Here is a 15,222-nt window from a genome sequence, read left to right on the forward strand (position 1 = left end):
GGCAAGCTTCAATTTTCCAAAATAGTTGCCAAAATTCCTTGGTTTTCACAATGGTAGTAATACCAATAAAACTTGTATGTTATATGCCATAAAAAGATGCAGTAGAGCAATAAAAGTTAGTTTGCCTCAATCACAAGATTTTGGAGGTCCAACCAACAAGGAGTATTTTCTTTCAAATAACTTCCAAAGAAATTAGCTGTATAAACACAGCAAAATGGGGAAAAAATCATAGGAATCTGGATCATTTTTATGTCCACATTAAATACAAACTTAGTTGCTTCCTTGACACACGAGCAAGCAAACCCTCCATCAAATTTGTGCAACAACAGTCTACTCCAGAATCTTAGGTACTTGTCTCCTTTGTATCCTCGGTACTTCAAATTCTTGTTGCATCTAAACGTTGGGTGTTACATCGCCTTCAGTTTCAAGCAATTACATAATGAAAACAAAGGGGAATACTCTGTAAAGATATAATTATTTCACATGCTGATTTCAGGCTCTTTGTCTTCTCTCTTATTATAAGGAACTACCACAGATACTGAATTTTTCTGGTATCAAGAAATGAAAGAATATATATATATATATCCTTCTTAGGCTCATATGTGGTACTTATCAAAGTAACATATTTGGCCACAAAATGCGTATTAGTTAGCTAAAATAACATCCAAGTTAAAATCTCTTGGATTATAATCAATCTAGAATTCCATCTAGAAAGCAATACAGAAGAGGATGGCTTTTAAAAAATCCCATAATATTTGGAGATAAAACAGTACACTTAGAAATATCACAGAGATCCAGACAGCAATCTGAAGATAAACTTAAAAGTATTCTGAACTGAAGTAAAATCATACCACACCTTCTGAAAATATGTGAGATGAAGAAAATTAGTTTTAATTGGGAAATTTATGCCACCGGATGCAAAAAAGAAGAAATGCCTAAAAATCATTCATCTAAATTTCCACATTGGAAACTAGAATAAGGAGAAATTAAATCAAAAATAAGGAGAAGGAAAGAATTTTTTTTTTATGGATTGAACAGTTTTTTGGGGAGACCATTTCTGGTCCGAAGTTAGAGCTGGTAGAATATCATCCCAGTCAATTATGAGTCCCAATATAACATCAACAGCAATTTGCAGTATTATGGAATTGACAAGGTTTTGAGTAACCAGTATGTTAAAAAAAAAAAGCAAGTCCTAACCACAACCTATGATTAGCTCATTGACATTTCAATTTTAGTTTATGTACAGGACCAGTTGCTATATACCTTAAAATGGCTATAAGGTACCATTTAGCTGTCTCGTGTCTATTTCATTTTAGTATTTAGCCATTTGTTGTGTTGAAGTATAGTTTTGCTGATCTTGGCAGATTTTAGGATAATCTAGACTGGCTTGTAACTCTAACAAGACATTTGTCGACAATTAAGGTGCAGAACATTTTTTTTTTGGGGGGGGGTGTGCAGGCAAATCCCCAACACCATGGTGAGGAGTAACTAATTTTTGTGTCCCACCCAGCGAGGCATGAGCCAATCCATGCCAGCTCTAGGAAAGAAATTTTTAAAAAGTAGAAATAAATGAAATTGATAACAGAAGATTCAATCAATAAAACCCAAAGCTGGATCTTGGGAAAGATTAGTGAGATTAATCAACCTCTTGTTGCCAGGATGAGAAGAAAAGATGGTGGAGGAATGCATTGAAGGAAGCAAGGAAAGGGAATGGGGGGAGGCAGGGGTGCGAAAAAGAAATGAATTTTAGGACTAAATAATACCAAGTTACAATCCATTTCAGCTCATAGAACAAAAAGGATATTTCATAACTCTTTCCATCAGGTCATAATTCCACCCATCCCACACACACACAGAAGACACTCCTGCACTCCCTCCCCATTACCGGTTAACATAGCGTATTGAGGGTATAGTAGGTTTTACAGTTTTTTGATGTAGATCTTAAATATTCTGACATTAATTGTTGGTTTATAGATTATATCGCGTTATCTTATTGCATTGGATACAGGTTGTTAGAGATTGCACTAATATTACAATATACCATAAAAAGAGTGAGAGAAAAAAAAAAGTACAATATAGCTTATCAAGGTCAAATCTGGTAATTCATAGACAACAGACTCAAAGCGGCACTAAACAACAATAAAACTACTATACCAATGCATGAGGGGGGAATCGGGTGCGATCCTGACAACCTCTTAACAGGAGGTCATGTGCGTGGAGCAGGGGGGCACTCCAGAGTGGAGCAGGTGGTAAGGAGGAAGCTTGGATCCCAACCACGAAGACTCCCAGATCTTCAACACAAACTACTAATACGAGCAACAAGGACTATACCCCAACTGCCAAGGAGGCCACAGGGAATTGGATGCCCTCGGAGGCTGAGTACTCTGAGGTCACCCACCCCCAACCGGAGCTTCCACAGGGGATGGAAGAAGTCCAAACACCACCGCACAGAAACCAACGTCATCGGAAAGACAACCAGAAGCCCTGAGCGGTCAGCAGACACAGAAGAACAATTAATGTCCTTCGGGACCAGGGAGGAGAGCTTTCTCTGGTCCGAGCTTGGCTCCACCTCTGGACCCCCGCCCTCCCTCGCAGTGACCATCAGGATCGCTTCGAAAACCCCTCAGAGCAAACAAACAATCATACAAACTAAAAAAAAAAAAAAAAACCCTAAAATAAATAGACAAACAACAGAAAGTAGAGCTTGAAATCTGACAGGAAAGAGCTGGCATGGATTGGCTCATGCCTTGCTGGGTGGGACACAAAGATTAGTCACTCCTCACCATGGTGTTGAGGATTTTCCTGCACACCCCCCCCCAAAAAAAAATGTTCTGCACATTAAATGTCGACAAATGTCTTGTTAGAGTTACAAGCCAGTCTAGATTATCCCAAAATCGGCCAAGATCAACAAAATTATACTTCAACACAACAAATGGCTAAATACTAAAATGAAATAGACATGAGACAGCTGAATGGTACCCTATAGCCTTTTCAAGGTATATAGCAGCCGGTCCGGTCCTGTATATAAACTAAAATTGAGATGTCAATGAGCTAATCATAGGTTGTGGTTAGGACTTGTTTTTTGTTATTTTGTTCTTTTTGTTGTTGTTGTTGTTGTTGTTGTTGTTTTTAACATACTGGTTACTCAAAACTATGTCAACTCCATAATATTGCAAATTGCTGTTGATGTTATATTGGGACTCTTAATTGACTGTGATGATATTATACCAGCTCTGACTTCGGACCAGAAATGGTCTCCCCAAGAAACTGTTCAACCCATCTGGACAATAAGTAGCTGGACTCCATGCTTAATATATGTTTGCAAGGAAAGAATCTTGAAAAAAAAAAAAAAAAGAAGAAGACACTCCTGAACATAAATGCAAAAAAAATCCCCAACATAAAGCATTAGCTTCGGGGGCATTAGGCCTAGCAGCTAAAACACTTGCATTCCATACAGGAGTGTCTCACGTTGATACTTGATTCCCACTTCCTACTAATGCAGAGCATTTGCAGCAACAGTAATGGAATAAGTTACTGAGGTCCTGTGGAAAAAGCAAATTGAGCTCCAGGTTCCAACATTAACCATAGTTACAACCATTGCAGAAATTTGGGAGTAAGGCTTTGAATGGAAGTTCTGCGTGTGTGTGTGTCTTTGCATATGAGTGTGTATGTCTGCTTGTGTGTAGTAGTCTGTCTGCCTCTCAACAAGCGTTTTTTTTTTAAAATATTGTGTATTAGTACATCAAATCTAGCAATATATAAATGTCATGCACTTTGACCAGGCAACTTGGAAAATAAATTACTGTAACATCAGGGAAGAATTGCATGATCCTATCAATAGACATGGAAAACATTTGATGAGATCTAACATTCTTGATACATGTTCTCAGTAAACTAGGAATAGAGAACTTTCTTGATTTGAGGAAACCAAGTACAAAATATCCACAGTGTAGGCCCACCTGCTACACTGACAACCCAAAGGAGCATCATTTCATGTCTTGGATACTCTACATCATATCTAGCTCCCTGGGAATGGTCTGAGAAAAGCTATGTAATATTGCTCAAGTGTTTGGGCACCTGTTATCCATGCGGCAGATTTGAATGAAGCTCCTGGCTGCAGCCTGGCAAGACGTTGGCCTTTGTGGCCATCTGGAGAGTGAAACATTGGATTAAGGATTTCTCTCTCTCTTTTTTCCTCCACATTCCTTCCCCATCTCCCTCTTACCATAATTCTGACTTCCAAAATAATTTGGTAAATCTTAAAAAAGCAACACATGTAGCTAATATCAAATATAATGTGACAAACTACTTTCCTTGTAATTATAGAAACAAAGAAAGGATCCATCAGCACTATTTTACAACATGACTTTAGAATTTATCATTAATATGGTAAGAAAGAAAAAGGGAAAGGAAATAAAAAAACCATTTCATTTGAGATGTGATAAAATTTTTGTTTACAGATGACATAATCATGTATACAAAAAATCCAAAAGAGTTGAGGAAAATCACCCAAATTGCTGAAAGAAAAATTTCAGGATCAACTGAAAATATTTTGAATGATATACAAAAGTTAATAGCATTTTTGTATATCAGTAATGAACAACTAGTACTTTTTAAAAATACCATTCACATTGACAGCAGCAAAAAGCAGTCATTCATATATAAATGCAACAAAATAAGCACATGATGTATATGAGGAAAAGTATAAACATTTATGAAATAAAACAAACGTGAACATAGGTGTGCCACGTTCATGGATAGGAAGACTGAAAACTGTCAAGATTTCAGTTCTTGTCTTGATCTGGATGGGCAATGTATGTTCATGATAATCCCAGCAAGTAACTCTCTGGATACCAACACAGTGATTCTAAACTGTATGGAGAGATTGAAAAGGGCCCAGATAACAAATGCAATATTCTAGAAGAACAAAGTTGGAGGACTGATACTACTCAATTTAAGGATTTACAGTGAAGTTGTAGTAAACAAAATAGCATCGTTTTGATGAGAGAATGAAAACAATTCATGTCAAACAAAAATACACTCATATAAACACAGTCAGCTGATCATTTGACAGGCAAGATCCGGCAGAACAAAGGTAGTCTTGTGAACAAAGGGTACCAAAATACCTGGAAACCCACATTTCAAAGAAGCATGAGTCCAGACGTAGATCTTATATTCTTCCCAAAAATTAACTCAAAATGGATCATAAACCAAATCATAAAATTGAGAGATGTCCAAAGGATGGAAAAGGATAAAGCATACATGACTTAACACTGATTTGAAAATGACATCTTAAAACCTAATAATGAAATGATTAATAAACTGAAGTTTATTAAAATTAAGGATTTCTGTTCTGTGAAAGGCACTGGCAAGATAGCAAAAGAAGTCACAAATTGTGAGAATATATTTGAAAAAGACCTATCTAATAAAGGAGTACTATCCAAAATATGCAAAACATATTTAAAATTCAAGTGGGAGAAGAAGAGCAGGAAGAGGAGTAAGGAGACAGTCAGGAGGAAAAAGACACCGCTTGTTTCCAAATGGACCACATTCCTTCACAGACACCTCACCAAGGAAGACATACAGATGACAAATCAGTGTATTAAAAACCAGTCCACATCTCATGTCATCAGGGAAATGTAAACTAAAACAACAATGAGACACCCACACACTTCCTAACGTACCCAAAGCTCAGAACACATTTCTAACTACACCAAAGGCAAAAAGGGAAAGAGGAATTCTTGTTCATCGCTGTTGGGAGTATAAAAGGGTACAGTCATTTTGGAGGGTAATTTGGTAATTTCTTCCGATTCTCATCATACCATTTAATAATCACATCTTTGTAGTTGTCTAAAGGAATTTAAAATGCACTTAGAATCAAAGTCTGCACACAGATGTTAATATCAACTCTCTTCATGAATGGCAAAACTTGGAAGCAAAGCAAGATGTCCTTGGGTAGGTGAATGGATAAACCAAGATATATCCAGGCAATTGAATATAAATCAGTGCTACAAGTTAGTGGGCAAGCTACAAAAACACACAGAGGAATCTGAAGTATGTACTGCCAAGTGGAACAAACCAGTCTGTATCACAAAATTTCAAGCTATCTTCTTCTAACTTCAGTAGAGTCATTTCAGCTCAAGCATTCATTCTTGAACTAGAAAATCTAGGTAAGACTCATGTAGAAATGTGCACTGAGAAAATCTGAGACCACTAAAGCAGTCAGCATGGAAATGCCACTGTCCTTTCAAAGAATACCATGAAGGTCACCCCAACCTCCCAGCTTAGATTTGCCAGCCCTACAACACAGAGGTCAAAAGACCTGAGAAACTACCATAAATTTATTCTTAACAAAGCTGAGGTTACAAAACTGGGAATTCGAGACTGCCAATGCAACCAAATATTGACAATTGAATTCCCACAGAGGAGGGATCCATGGAAGGCATCCATACAACTCGGAGAAGCCCTTCTCCAAAGAAGGCAACTATTCATTTCTAAGCTTTGTAGAGTTAGGTCCACAGAACTGGGCATAAAATAGATGAAGAACTGAGGGAGCAAACTGACTTCAAAGCTGACTCTGGCAGTAGCACTCAAGTAAATGTTCAGGCGTTCCGTCAAGACTCCTGGAAGGTAAACCAGAGACAGAAGGGGCCTGACAAAGATCAGTCCAGAAAGAATTGTTCCATCTTCTTTGAGAAGAGAATCACCAAAAAACTTTATGATTTCTCAGACAGCATATCTGGAAGAAAATCTAAACTCAGCAAGCACAACACTAAAGAAACCTAGGATGTGGGAAACAGCTAAAGAATACTTACCATAAATTTAGGATTTTGAGACTTTTATTTTGAAAGTTTTCCCAAAAGAACTGAGGTTTTTAGGGATTTTTTTAGATTTATTTATTTATTTTTAATTTGGAAAGTCAGATGTACGGAGAGAAGGACAGATAGATTTATTTATTGGTTCACTCCCAAAGTGGCCACAATGATCAGAACTGAGTCAATCCAAAGTTAGGAGCCAGGAGCTTCTTCCAGGTCTCCCATTTGGGTACAGGGTCCCAAAGCTTTGGGCCATCCTTGACTGCTTTCCCAAGCCACAAGCAGGGAGCTGTGTGGGAAGTGGAGAAGCAAAGATTTGAACTGGCGCCTACATGGGATCCTTTTAAAATAATATAATATGAATTCTTGAATTGCTGCAATTAAGCTCAGTAATACTTTGCCGCTAATTATACATGGCTAAAGAGAGAATAACTGAACAAGAGCAGACAATGTCCTCAAAAGGACACAGAGAAAAATACACGTAAAAAAAAAAAAAAACAGGAGGAAATTGTGAAAGGAATAGGAGACACGGTGGAAAGCTACATCACTCACATCATTAAAAGTGATGAAGGCAGGAGAGAGGGAAAGGGCAATAAAAACAGCCAATGGCAATTCAAGAAAATAATTTACCCAAGCAATAACATCAACAGGAGGGGGAAGAAAGATGGCCAAGAAATATTTGAGTCCTGCATGTAACAGGTGTTAAAGATTTTTTAACATCAGAGTCCAATTGCTAGTAAAGAAATAAACTGTGAAACTAGAGAAGGAATGAAACATATCCTTAAAAGTAGCCGTGGCGGGATTGCCAGAAATGGTGAAGTCAGGAGGGAAGAGGAAGCCATGAAAAACCAAGGGGTGAAAGAAGGAACTGAAAGGTTTTTTACATAAAAGAATGCAACAAACTAGGATGTAGGAGATACAGCAAAAGCAGTTCTAAGAAGGAAATTTATAAGAACAAATGTCTATACTGAAAAAGCAGGAATAGCACACAAACAAAAAAACAAATAAACAAAAAAACCTAATGATACATACATGGTAAAGAACTACTGAAGGAATTTTTTAAATCCCAGATTTGGTAGAAATAATTAAATAATAAAATTGGTCTTTTAAAAAATTTTTAAAAATTATAAATTTTAGCAAAACAAAGAAGATAAAGAGTTAGAAATGGATAAGCTGATAAAAGCGAAAGGAACAAGAGACCGTTGAGAAAAGCTCTGCACTAGCAATCTGGTCACAGGAGAAATTAGCAAATCCTTAGAAACATAAAGCCTACCAAGACTAAAGCATGAAGAAATAGAAAATCTGAACAGATTAATAATGAACAAGGAAATTGAACTAATAAGGAAAATTTTCTGACAAATAAAAGCCTAGAAGCCAAGGTCTTCATTGCTGAGTTCTACCAAACATTTCAAGCACAATTAATGCCAATCCTTCTCAAACTGTGCCAACCTATTCAAAGAGGGGGGATATGTCCAAGTTCATTTTAGAAAGCCAACATTACCCTAGTATGAAAGTCAAACAAGGAAAAGAAATTCCCAGGCTTCTCAACAGAATACTAGACAGCTACGTTCAACAACACATTAAAAGGATCAATGATCACAATCAAATGGAAATTATTCCTGGGTTCCAAGGATGGGTCACCATGTTTAAATGTAATCCATCCCAATAACCAAACAAAGGACACAATTCATATGATTATCTCAATTATCTTTGACAAGATTCAAGATCCTTTCAAAATTTAAAAAAAAAAAAACTCTCAACTAATTAGGTTTAGAATGAGTAAATCTTAACTTATATAGGTCATGTTTCTCAGTTCAATGACAGACATGCTCAGTGGTGAAAAGCACTATTGAAATTCCAATCATATTTTTCATAAAATTAGAAGAAAAGTTTTGATTTTTGTGGAATCCCAAAAGACCCTGAACAGGAAAGACAATCTTGAGAAAAATGAACAAAGTTGGAGTCATCATGCAACCTGATTTCAAAATTCAGTACAAACATAAGGTAACCAAAACAATATGGCATGGCATTCAAAGACACACAGACTAATGAAACAGAATAGATAGCCCAGAAATACATCCATATATATTTTAGTTAGTTGTTTTGACAAAGATCCTAAAAGCATTCAATGTAAGGTAGAAATTTGGAAATTCAAATGCAAGGGAATGAAATTAGACCACAGTATATACAAAAAATTCACTTCATAAGATATATAAAAGGAAAGTTGCTTTTACTTAGAATAATAATGGAGTAACAGGAAATGAATTTATGCTCCCCTTCCCCAAGCCTTAAAAAAATAAGAACAAATTGGAAAATTTATCCAAAACAATGGATTTCAGATATTACAGGAGCAATTATTCCCAAGAGACAAAGTGCCTCAAGTGAGCTGAGGTTACTTCCTGAAGAGCTAGCAGTGAGCTTCCTGATTTAAGGGGACCACACCTCAAATCTACAAAGACAAAGCAAGACAGAGTTGAACAGCAGGAACGTAGAAGAAAAGCTTTCTACCCAGGAGTGCTAGAAATCTGGAGAGGAATCTTCTCAATTCTTCCAGTACACAACCATGTATTAATGAGGAGAAATGACCAAACACCACAAGAAAGGATCATGTGTGAGAAAAGCAACTTATCACTGATAATAGCAGGACTTCACAATAGAGCAGGAAAGCTTTGTAGTACAGAGAACGCTGGATGGAGTATTCAGAGGAATATGGCATCAGCAATGGATATTAAAACAGCAACTATAAACACACTAAATATTCTCAAGAAGGTAGGAGAACAGATGAGTATGTCAAAGAAAAATATGGCAGAATTTTAAAAGCTCAGATTTTAGGGATGAAAAACACAAGGTGTAAGCTGAAGCAATAGAGCACACGTGATTAATAGCAGATGAGCTAAAGGAAGAAAATAAGTTCACTGTTCAAAATGGAACGCAAATAAGAAAGAAGACATAAAAACTGAACATTGAAATGTAGAAAAACTCCATGGCACTGGTATTGAAGTCTCAGATGTCAGGAGGACAGAGAAGTAGTTCAAGAGAAATTGGCTGAAGTTTTCACATTTCATAAAAAAATTAACTCACATCTAAACATAAATAAAATTCAGATACAACAAACATGAGGAAAATTAGCCCAAAAATGCAATCAAATTAAGCCAAACCAGTGATAAAAGAGATAAACTTAAATATCAGCTAAAGAAGATAAGAAACATAATACTTTCCTCAATGAAGAAATTCTTAAGAAGTAAAATGATACCAAAGAGATACCAAAACTTCACAGGGAAATAAAAAAAGTAAAGATAAATATATAGGTAAAAATATTTTTTCTTATTTTCATAAACTTTTAAATGACTTCTGAGCGCTTAAACTTTTTTTAAAAAAGGAATTTATAACATGGGATATCTGATATGGGCTAACTGCATTAGGAAAATAGTGTAAAGGCTGGAACTGAAGAGAGCTGTTAATTTTCCTTAAAACATGAAGTGTTATAATATGGAAGGCAGACTAAGATCAGTTGCAAATATATGCTATAAACCCCAAAGCACTCACTACAACAACACAAACAAGAGTTATGCCTAATCAGCCAATAAAGGAAATGAGATAGAATCATAAAACATATTCAATTACTATCAATAAAGACAGAAAAAGAGGAGAAAAGGGAGAAAGAACAGATGGGGCTAATGGAAAACAATGATCAAGATGGTTAATTTAGACATGGCTGCATTAATATTCCCATTAATCATAAATGGCTTAAACACTCTAATTAGCAGGCAGAGATCATCAGTGTGCATTACAAATATAAAAAAACACCCAGCCAAACTCTTTCTCAAAAAAAGTATATTTGAAGCCAAAAATGAGCTAGATATGTTTAAGCGATATTACACAATATTTTGAATCAAGTGAAAATGAACGTATTTTGAACTGGATAAACAGTGTGTTGACACGCACAGAATGCAATTAAAGCAGTAATTAGAGGAAAACATAGTGTTACAAGCTTATACTGAAAAGAATAGCTAAAACAAATAACCTAGGCTTCCAATGTAAAGGAAGAAGAAAATGTGAAAATCAGGAAGACAGAAGTAATAATTGATAATATTAACGAAGTTGGGGGCAGGAAAATAACAGGGAACACTATCAGAACCACAGTTGATTCTCTAAAGATGTCAATTGAACCAGTAAGCCTCTAGCCAGATCCATAAAGGACAGATGTGAAGGGGGTACAATAAAGGTGACATCACTACAGACCCTGTAGATATTAAAATGAGCATCAAGGCTCATCTGAGAATTACAGTTGTCTGAACCCTAGAGGAACTTGTTAACAGTTTAGACCTTACCCCAATTATGGTAAGAAGCTCACAGCTGACGAGGAGCAGGTGGACTGATATGGTTTTGCATTTTTGCAAATACTCCAGTTGACTGATGGCAAAGTGGAACCCAACATACACTATCCTAGAGAGTCAAGAAGTCCCCAAGATGTATGGCCAGACCAAAGAAAAGGAAAAGTCTAGACAGGTCTGCACCGTGGAAACAAGTTACCAAATACAGTTCAGAGACAACTGGTGAGCTGGAACAATGACACATCCACCAATTCAACATTGCTTCCATTCTTTTCCTTACAAGGCACTTATGTCTAAGCTGAAGCTCAAATGGGTGACACCATCCCAAGTTCATAGTCCAAAGAAGCAAAGATGGAAAACATCACTCACAATGAAATTGTGGAATTACATCTGTCCACAGGACCTTCTCAAGTTGTGCCTGATTTCTATTTGATTGTCACACTAGCCTTTTTCCCCCTTACCCAGAAAATGAAAAAGTGAAAACGTTATTATGTTGGGGCTACATACAAGGTTGCTTGATGTCTTTTAAGTAAATAACTCAAAGACATATGTATTTATTATTTCTGACAAGTATTTTCAAAACAGAAAGCAAGATGCAGTAGTCTGTTTGATGTTATCACCATAACCTCACGGCACCCAGAGGCTGACCTACTCCTGTGTGGAGAAGAATAGTTTCTGGTCATAGCCAACTCTCGAAATCACAGGGCTTGCCAATCACAGTGGCCCAGGCAGGCTACAGGACTAGCAGGATGTAGCTCCTTATATACTGTTTAAATAAGGATTTGCAAGGAAAATAAATTCATAGCAACATTCATTATTGATCATTCTCAAAACTGTCTGGCAAATTCCCCCTGAGGGCTTAAAAAAGAAATTAAACATTGTTTTTCTCAGTTGTTTCCTGCTGTTTTTCCACTTCATTGCTTTTGTTCCCATTATTGTGTGTGTTCGTACAGCCGCATGTTTCAATGTGGTTTGTATGAGTTCAGACAGCTTCTGGACTCTCCAGCAAGGACCTGGGTGTAGCTGTGATAATTGTGATATCTTTAGCGCCTGTTCTTTACCACCATGTCTTAACTCTTTCGTTCCTTTTCAGTTCATCCTAGTCTGCGCCACTGAAATCTGCAAACAAACTGTCTCCAATCTAGTTGTCATGTCTCATCTCACGTGGCCAGTCATGGAACACTCTCCCGTTCCCCGCTTTGCTTTCCCTGCTGCTGTTCTTTTCTGGTTTACCTCCTATTTGGAGGCCTGTGTAGGTGTTTGCTCCATTTGTCACGTGTGCAGGAAAGCTAGTCATGTTCCAGAGTTCCCACATCACATGCTACCTTCTCTCCTGAAGCTCTCACTCACCTGGCTTCCAGCATCATCCACCTGAGTATCTGCAACAGAACATTTTCGACACAAGGCTCAAAGCATTACATTCCTGTATCTCGGTTTATTTTTCCAGTATCATTTCCTCCCTTGTTCTCACATACCCTACTCATGGGCATCCCAGATGCCTTCTGGAACCCATAATTTTGAATTTCAGGTTTCCTGTATAAAACATGTCAGCAAATCAGCCAATGAACCTTCATCCACTTTAAGGAGAGTAAGGATATTTAACAACAGAAAAGGCAATGTTCATGCAATTTGTCAAACAGGACAAAGGAATTCCTGTCATTGAAGAACAGACTTTACATGAAAACCAATAGTCATGCTAAGTTTTTAAATGTATGGAGTAGTGGGCCCGGCGGCATGGCCTAGCAGCTAAAGTCCTCGCCTTGAACGCCCCCAGGATCCCATATGGGCGCCAGTTCTAATTCCGGCAGCTCCACTTCCCATCCAGCTCCTTGCTCGTGGCCTGGGAAAGCAGTTGAGGACGGCTCAAAGCCTTGGGACCCTGCACCCGTGTAGGAGACCCGGAAGAGGTTCCAGGTTCCCGGCTTTGGATCGGCGCAGCACCGGCCGTTGCGGTCACTTGGGGAGTGAATCATTGGACGGAAGATCTTCCTCTCTGTCTCTGCTCCTCTCTGTATATCTGACTTGAAATAAGATAAATAAATCTTTAAAAAAATGTGTGGAATAGTAAAAATAAAGTGCTAAGTCCTTTACATGATTTTTTTTTACTCCTGTCTCAAACCAATCATAATTCATTGTCTCTAACAATAGGTTTTGGCCTCATCCCTTTAAATCTTTACAAGGATTTCCATTTTCACTATGATTATTTAATATTTTTTGCAAAGTCTTTCCAAAGCAATGAGAAAAGAAAAAGATACACAAAATTTAAATTTAGGAAATAAAAAGGAAAAATAGTCATTATGCATATGTTTAACTGAAAAATAGTACAGAAGTCTACTAAAAGTACAGTAGAATTTAATGAGGTAAGTAAATTAGAAATCTTGGAAATTAATCTCTCTCCTGAAGTAATGCATCATTTAAAAGACATGATCAAACACCATGCCCAGTATCACCAGGTTCCAGGATCAGTTAGGGTAAAAAAATTCAGATGTTATATATGATATGAAGTATCTGTGTGTGTATGTGTGTATGTGTGTGTGTGTATAAACTTACAAGCTGCATGCTGAGTGGAAACTGAATTACAGTATAGCTTTAGTTGGTGAAAAAATGTATCCACAACTTCTTCATAAATTACATTTTTCATGAACTGCTTGAATTTTCCTTCTGTACATGGATTTCATTATTTTTGGTTGAAAAATGAACTTTTAACTCCATTTTTCACAATCTTTTTGAAGTAGTCCATATAGTTGATACTTAAATATATGTATTTATATGTAATTTGAAACAAAGATATTAACATCATGATCCTTTTTCTACTTACTTAAATCATCACTGTGAATGTTTTCACTTAAAAGCATTGTAAATAATAAAGGAATTTCACAAAGTGTCTTACTGTCAATTGACTCACTCTAATGAGAATAATGGCAATAGCTCTAAGATGGGTGTCAGGTTTAAGGCCAATGAAGCATGTGCATCAAACATGGCATTTAAGATATATTAATTGGAGTAATAGTTTATTTTAGAAACCAAAACATGTAATGTCTCTTCTTTACATGTGTGAAATTCAGTCATAAATAAGCATGGTTCTACATGAACCAAAGCAACATAGCTTCTACACTGGCACTGAAAGGATCTTCAACTCCCTGAACGTCCCATGGTAACTGCTACATGTCTAATAATAATTTTACGCAAGATGGGCACTTTATATCTGCTTATGCATTTATATCACACATCTAAATGCCAGGTTAATTCAAATGTGGCTGTGCATAGTCCTACACACTTTCAATCTCTGGTCATACATTTGTTATGCCACTCACGGCTCATTTGCCTCACCCCTGTCCATAGAAACAGCAGCTTCACAACAGAAGGCTTAATCCCAGAGCCCCAAATGACACGGCATGTTGGGGCAATGCCAGGGCCCCAAGATCTGCACTCCATCCCTTCTTGGCAAGTCTCCCTCAGACAAGCACCTGGCCACTCACCTCTTTGGAGTCGCAGGTGCCATGATGTAGAGACGCAACAGTAGGTTCAGACAATGCAGTGGTGTTCACCAAAGATGCCCTAAGGGCCAGAGCATCTCCCAAGAGAGGGTGAACAGGAGCCATGAAGCAGAGAGGGGAACCTCAGTTTTGCACTTCCCTCAGGTAATCTATGGATGCCCAATTGAGCAGGGATGACTCCTTTGATCTTCACACCCACACTCTTACCACTGTCTCCACAGAACCCAGCACTGTACTGTCTCCCAAGAGAAATCAAGCAAGGTGGTATTGAACATAAATTAATTCTCCAAGCATTATCTCAAGACAGCATCCTAGCGAGATCCAAGTTGATGACATCAAAATCCTAAAAATGTGTGTCCACCTCACAACAAAGACAAGCACTTGTGAGCAGGGTGATTATTGTAGAAATAACCAAGCAGCAAAGATTTGCAGTGGCCCCCAGGACTGGTCAGAGCTTGGGGAATGGGAATTTCTCTTCACCTTCTTGCCTTCTGCAAGAACACCTGGGAAAGGGATGTTAGGGCAAGTGCTGTGCAGGCACAATTTCCAACTCTTTCTGGTGCTGACATGAAGTTC

Source organism: Ochotona princeps, chromosome 16, assembly GCF_030435755.1.
Source record: "Ochotona princeps isolate mOchPri1 chromosome 16, mOchPri1.hap1, whole genome shotgun sequence".
NCBI lineage: Eukaryota > Metazoa > Chordata > Mammalia > Lagomorpha > Ochotonidae > Ochotona > Ochotona princeps.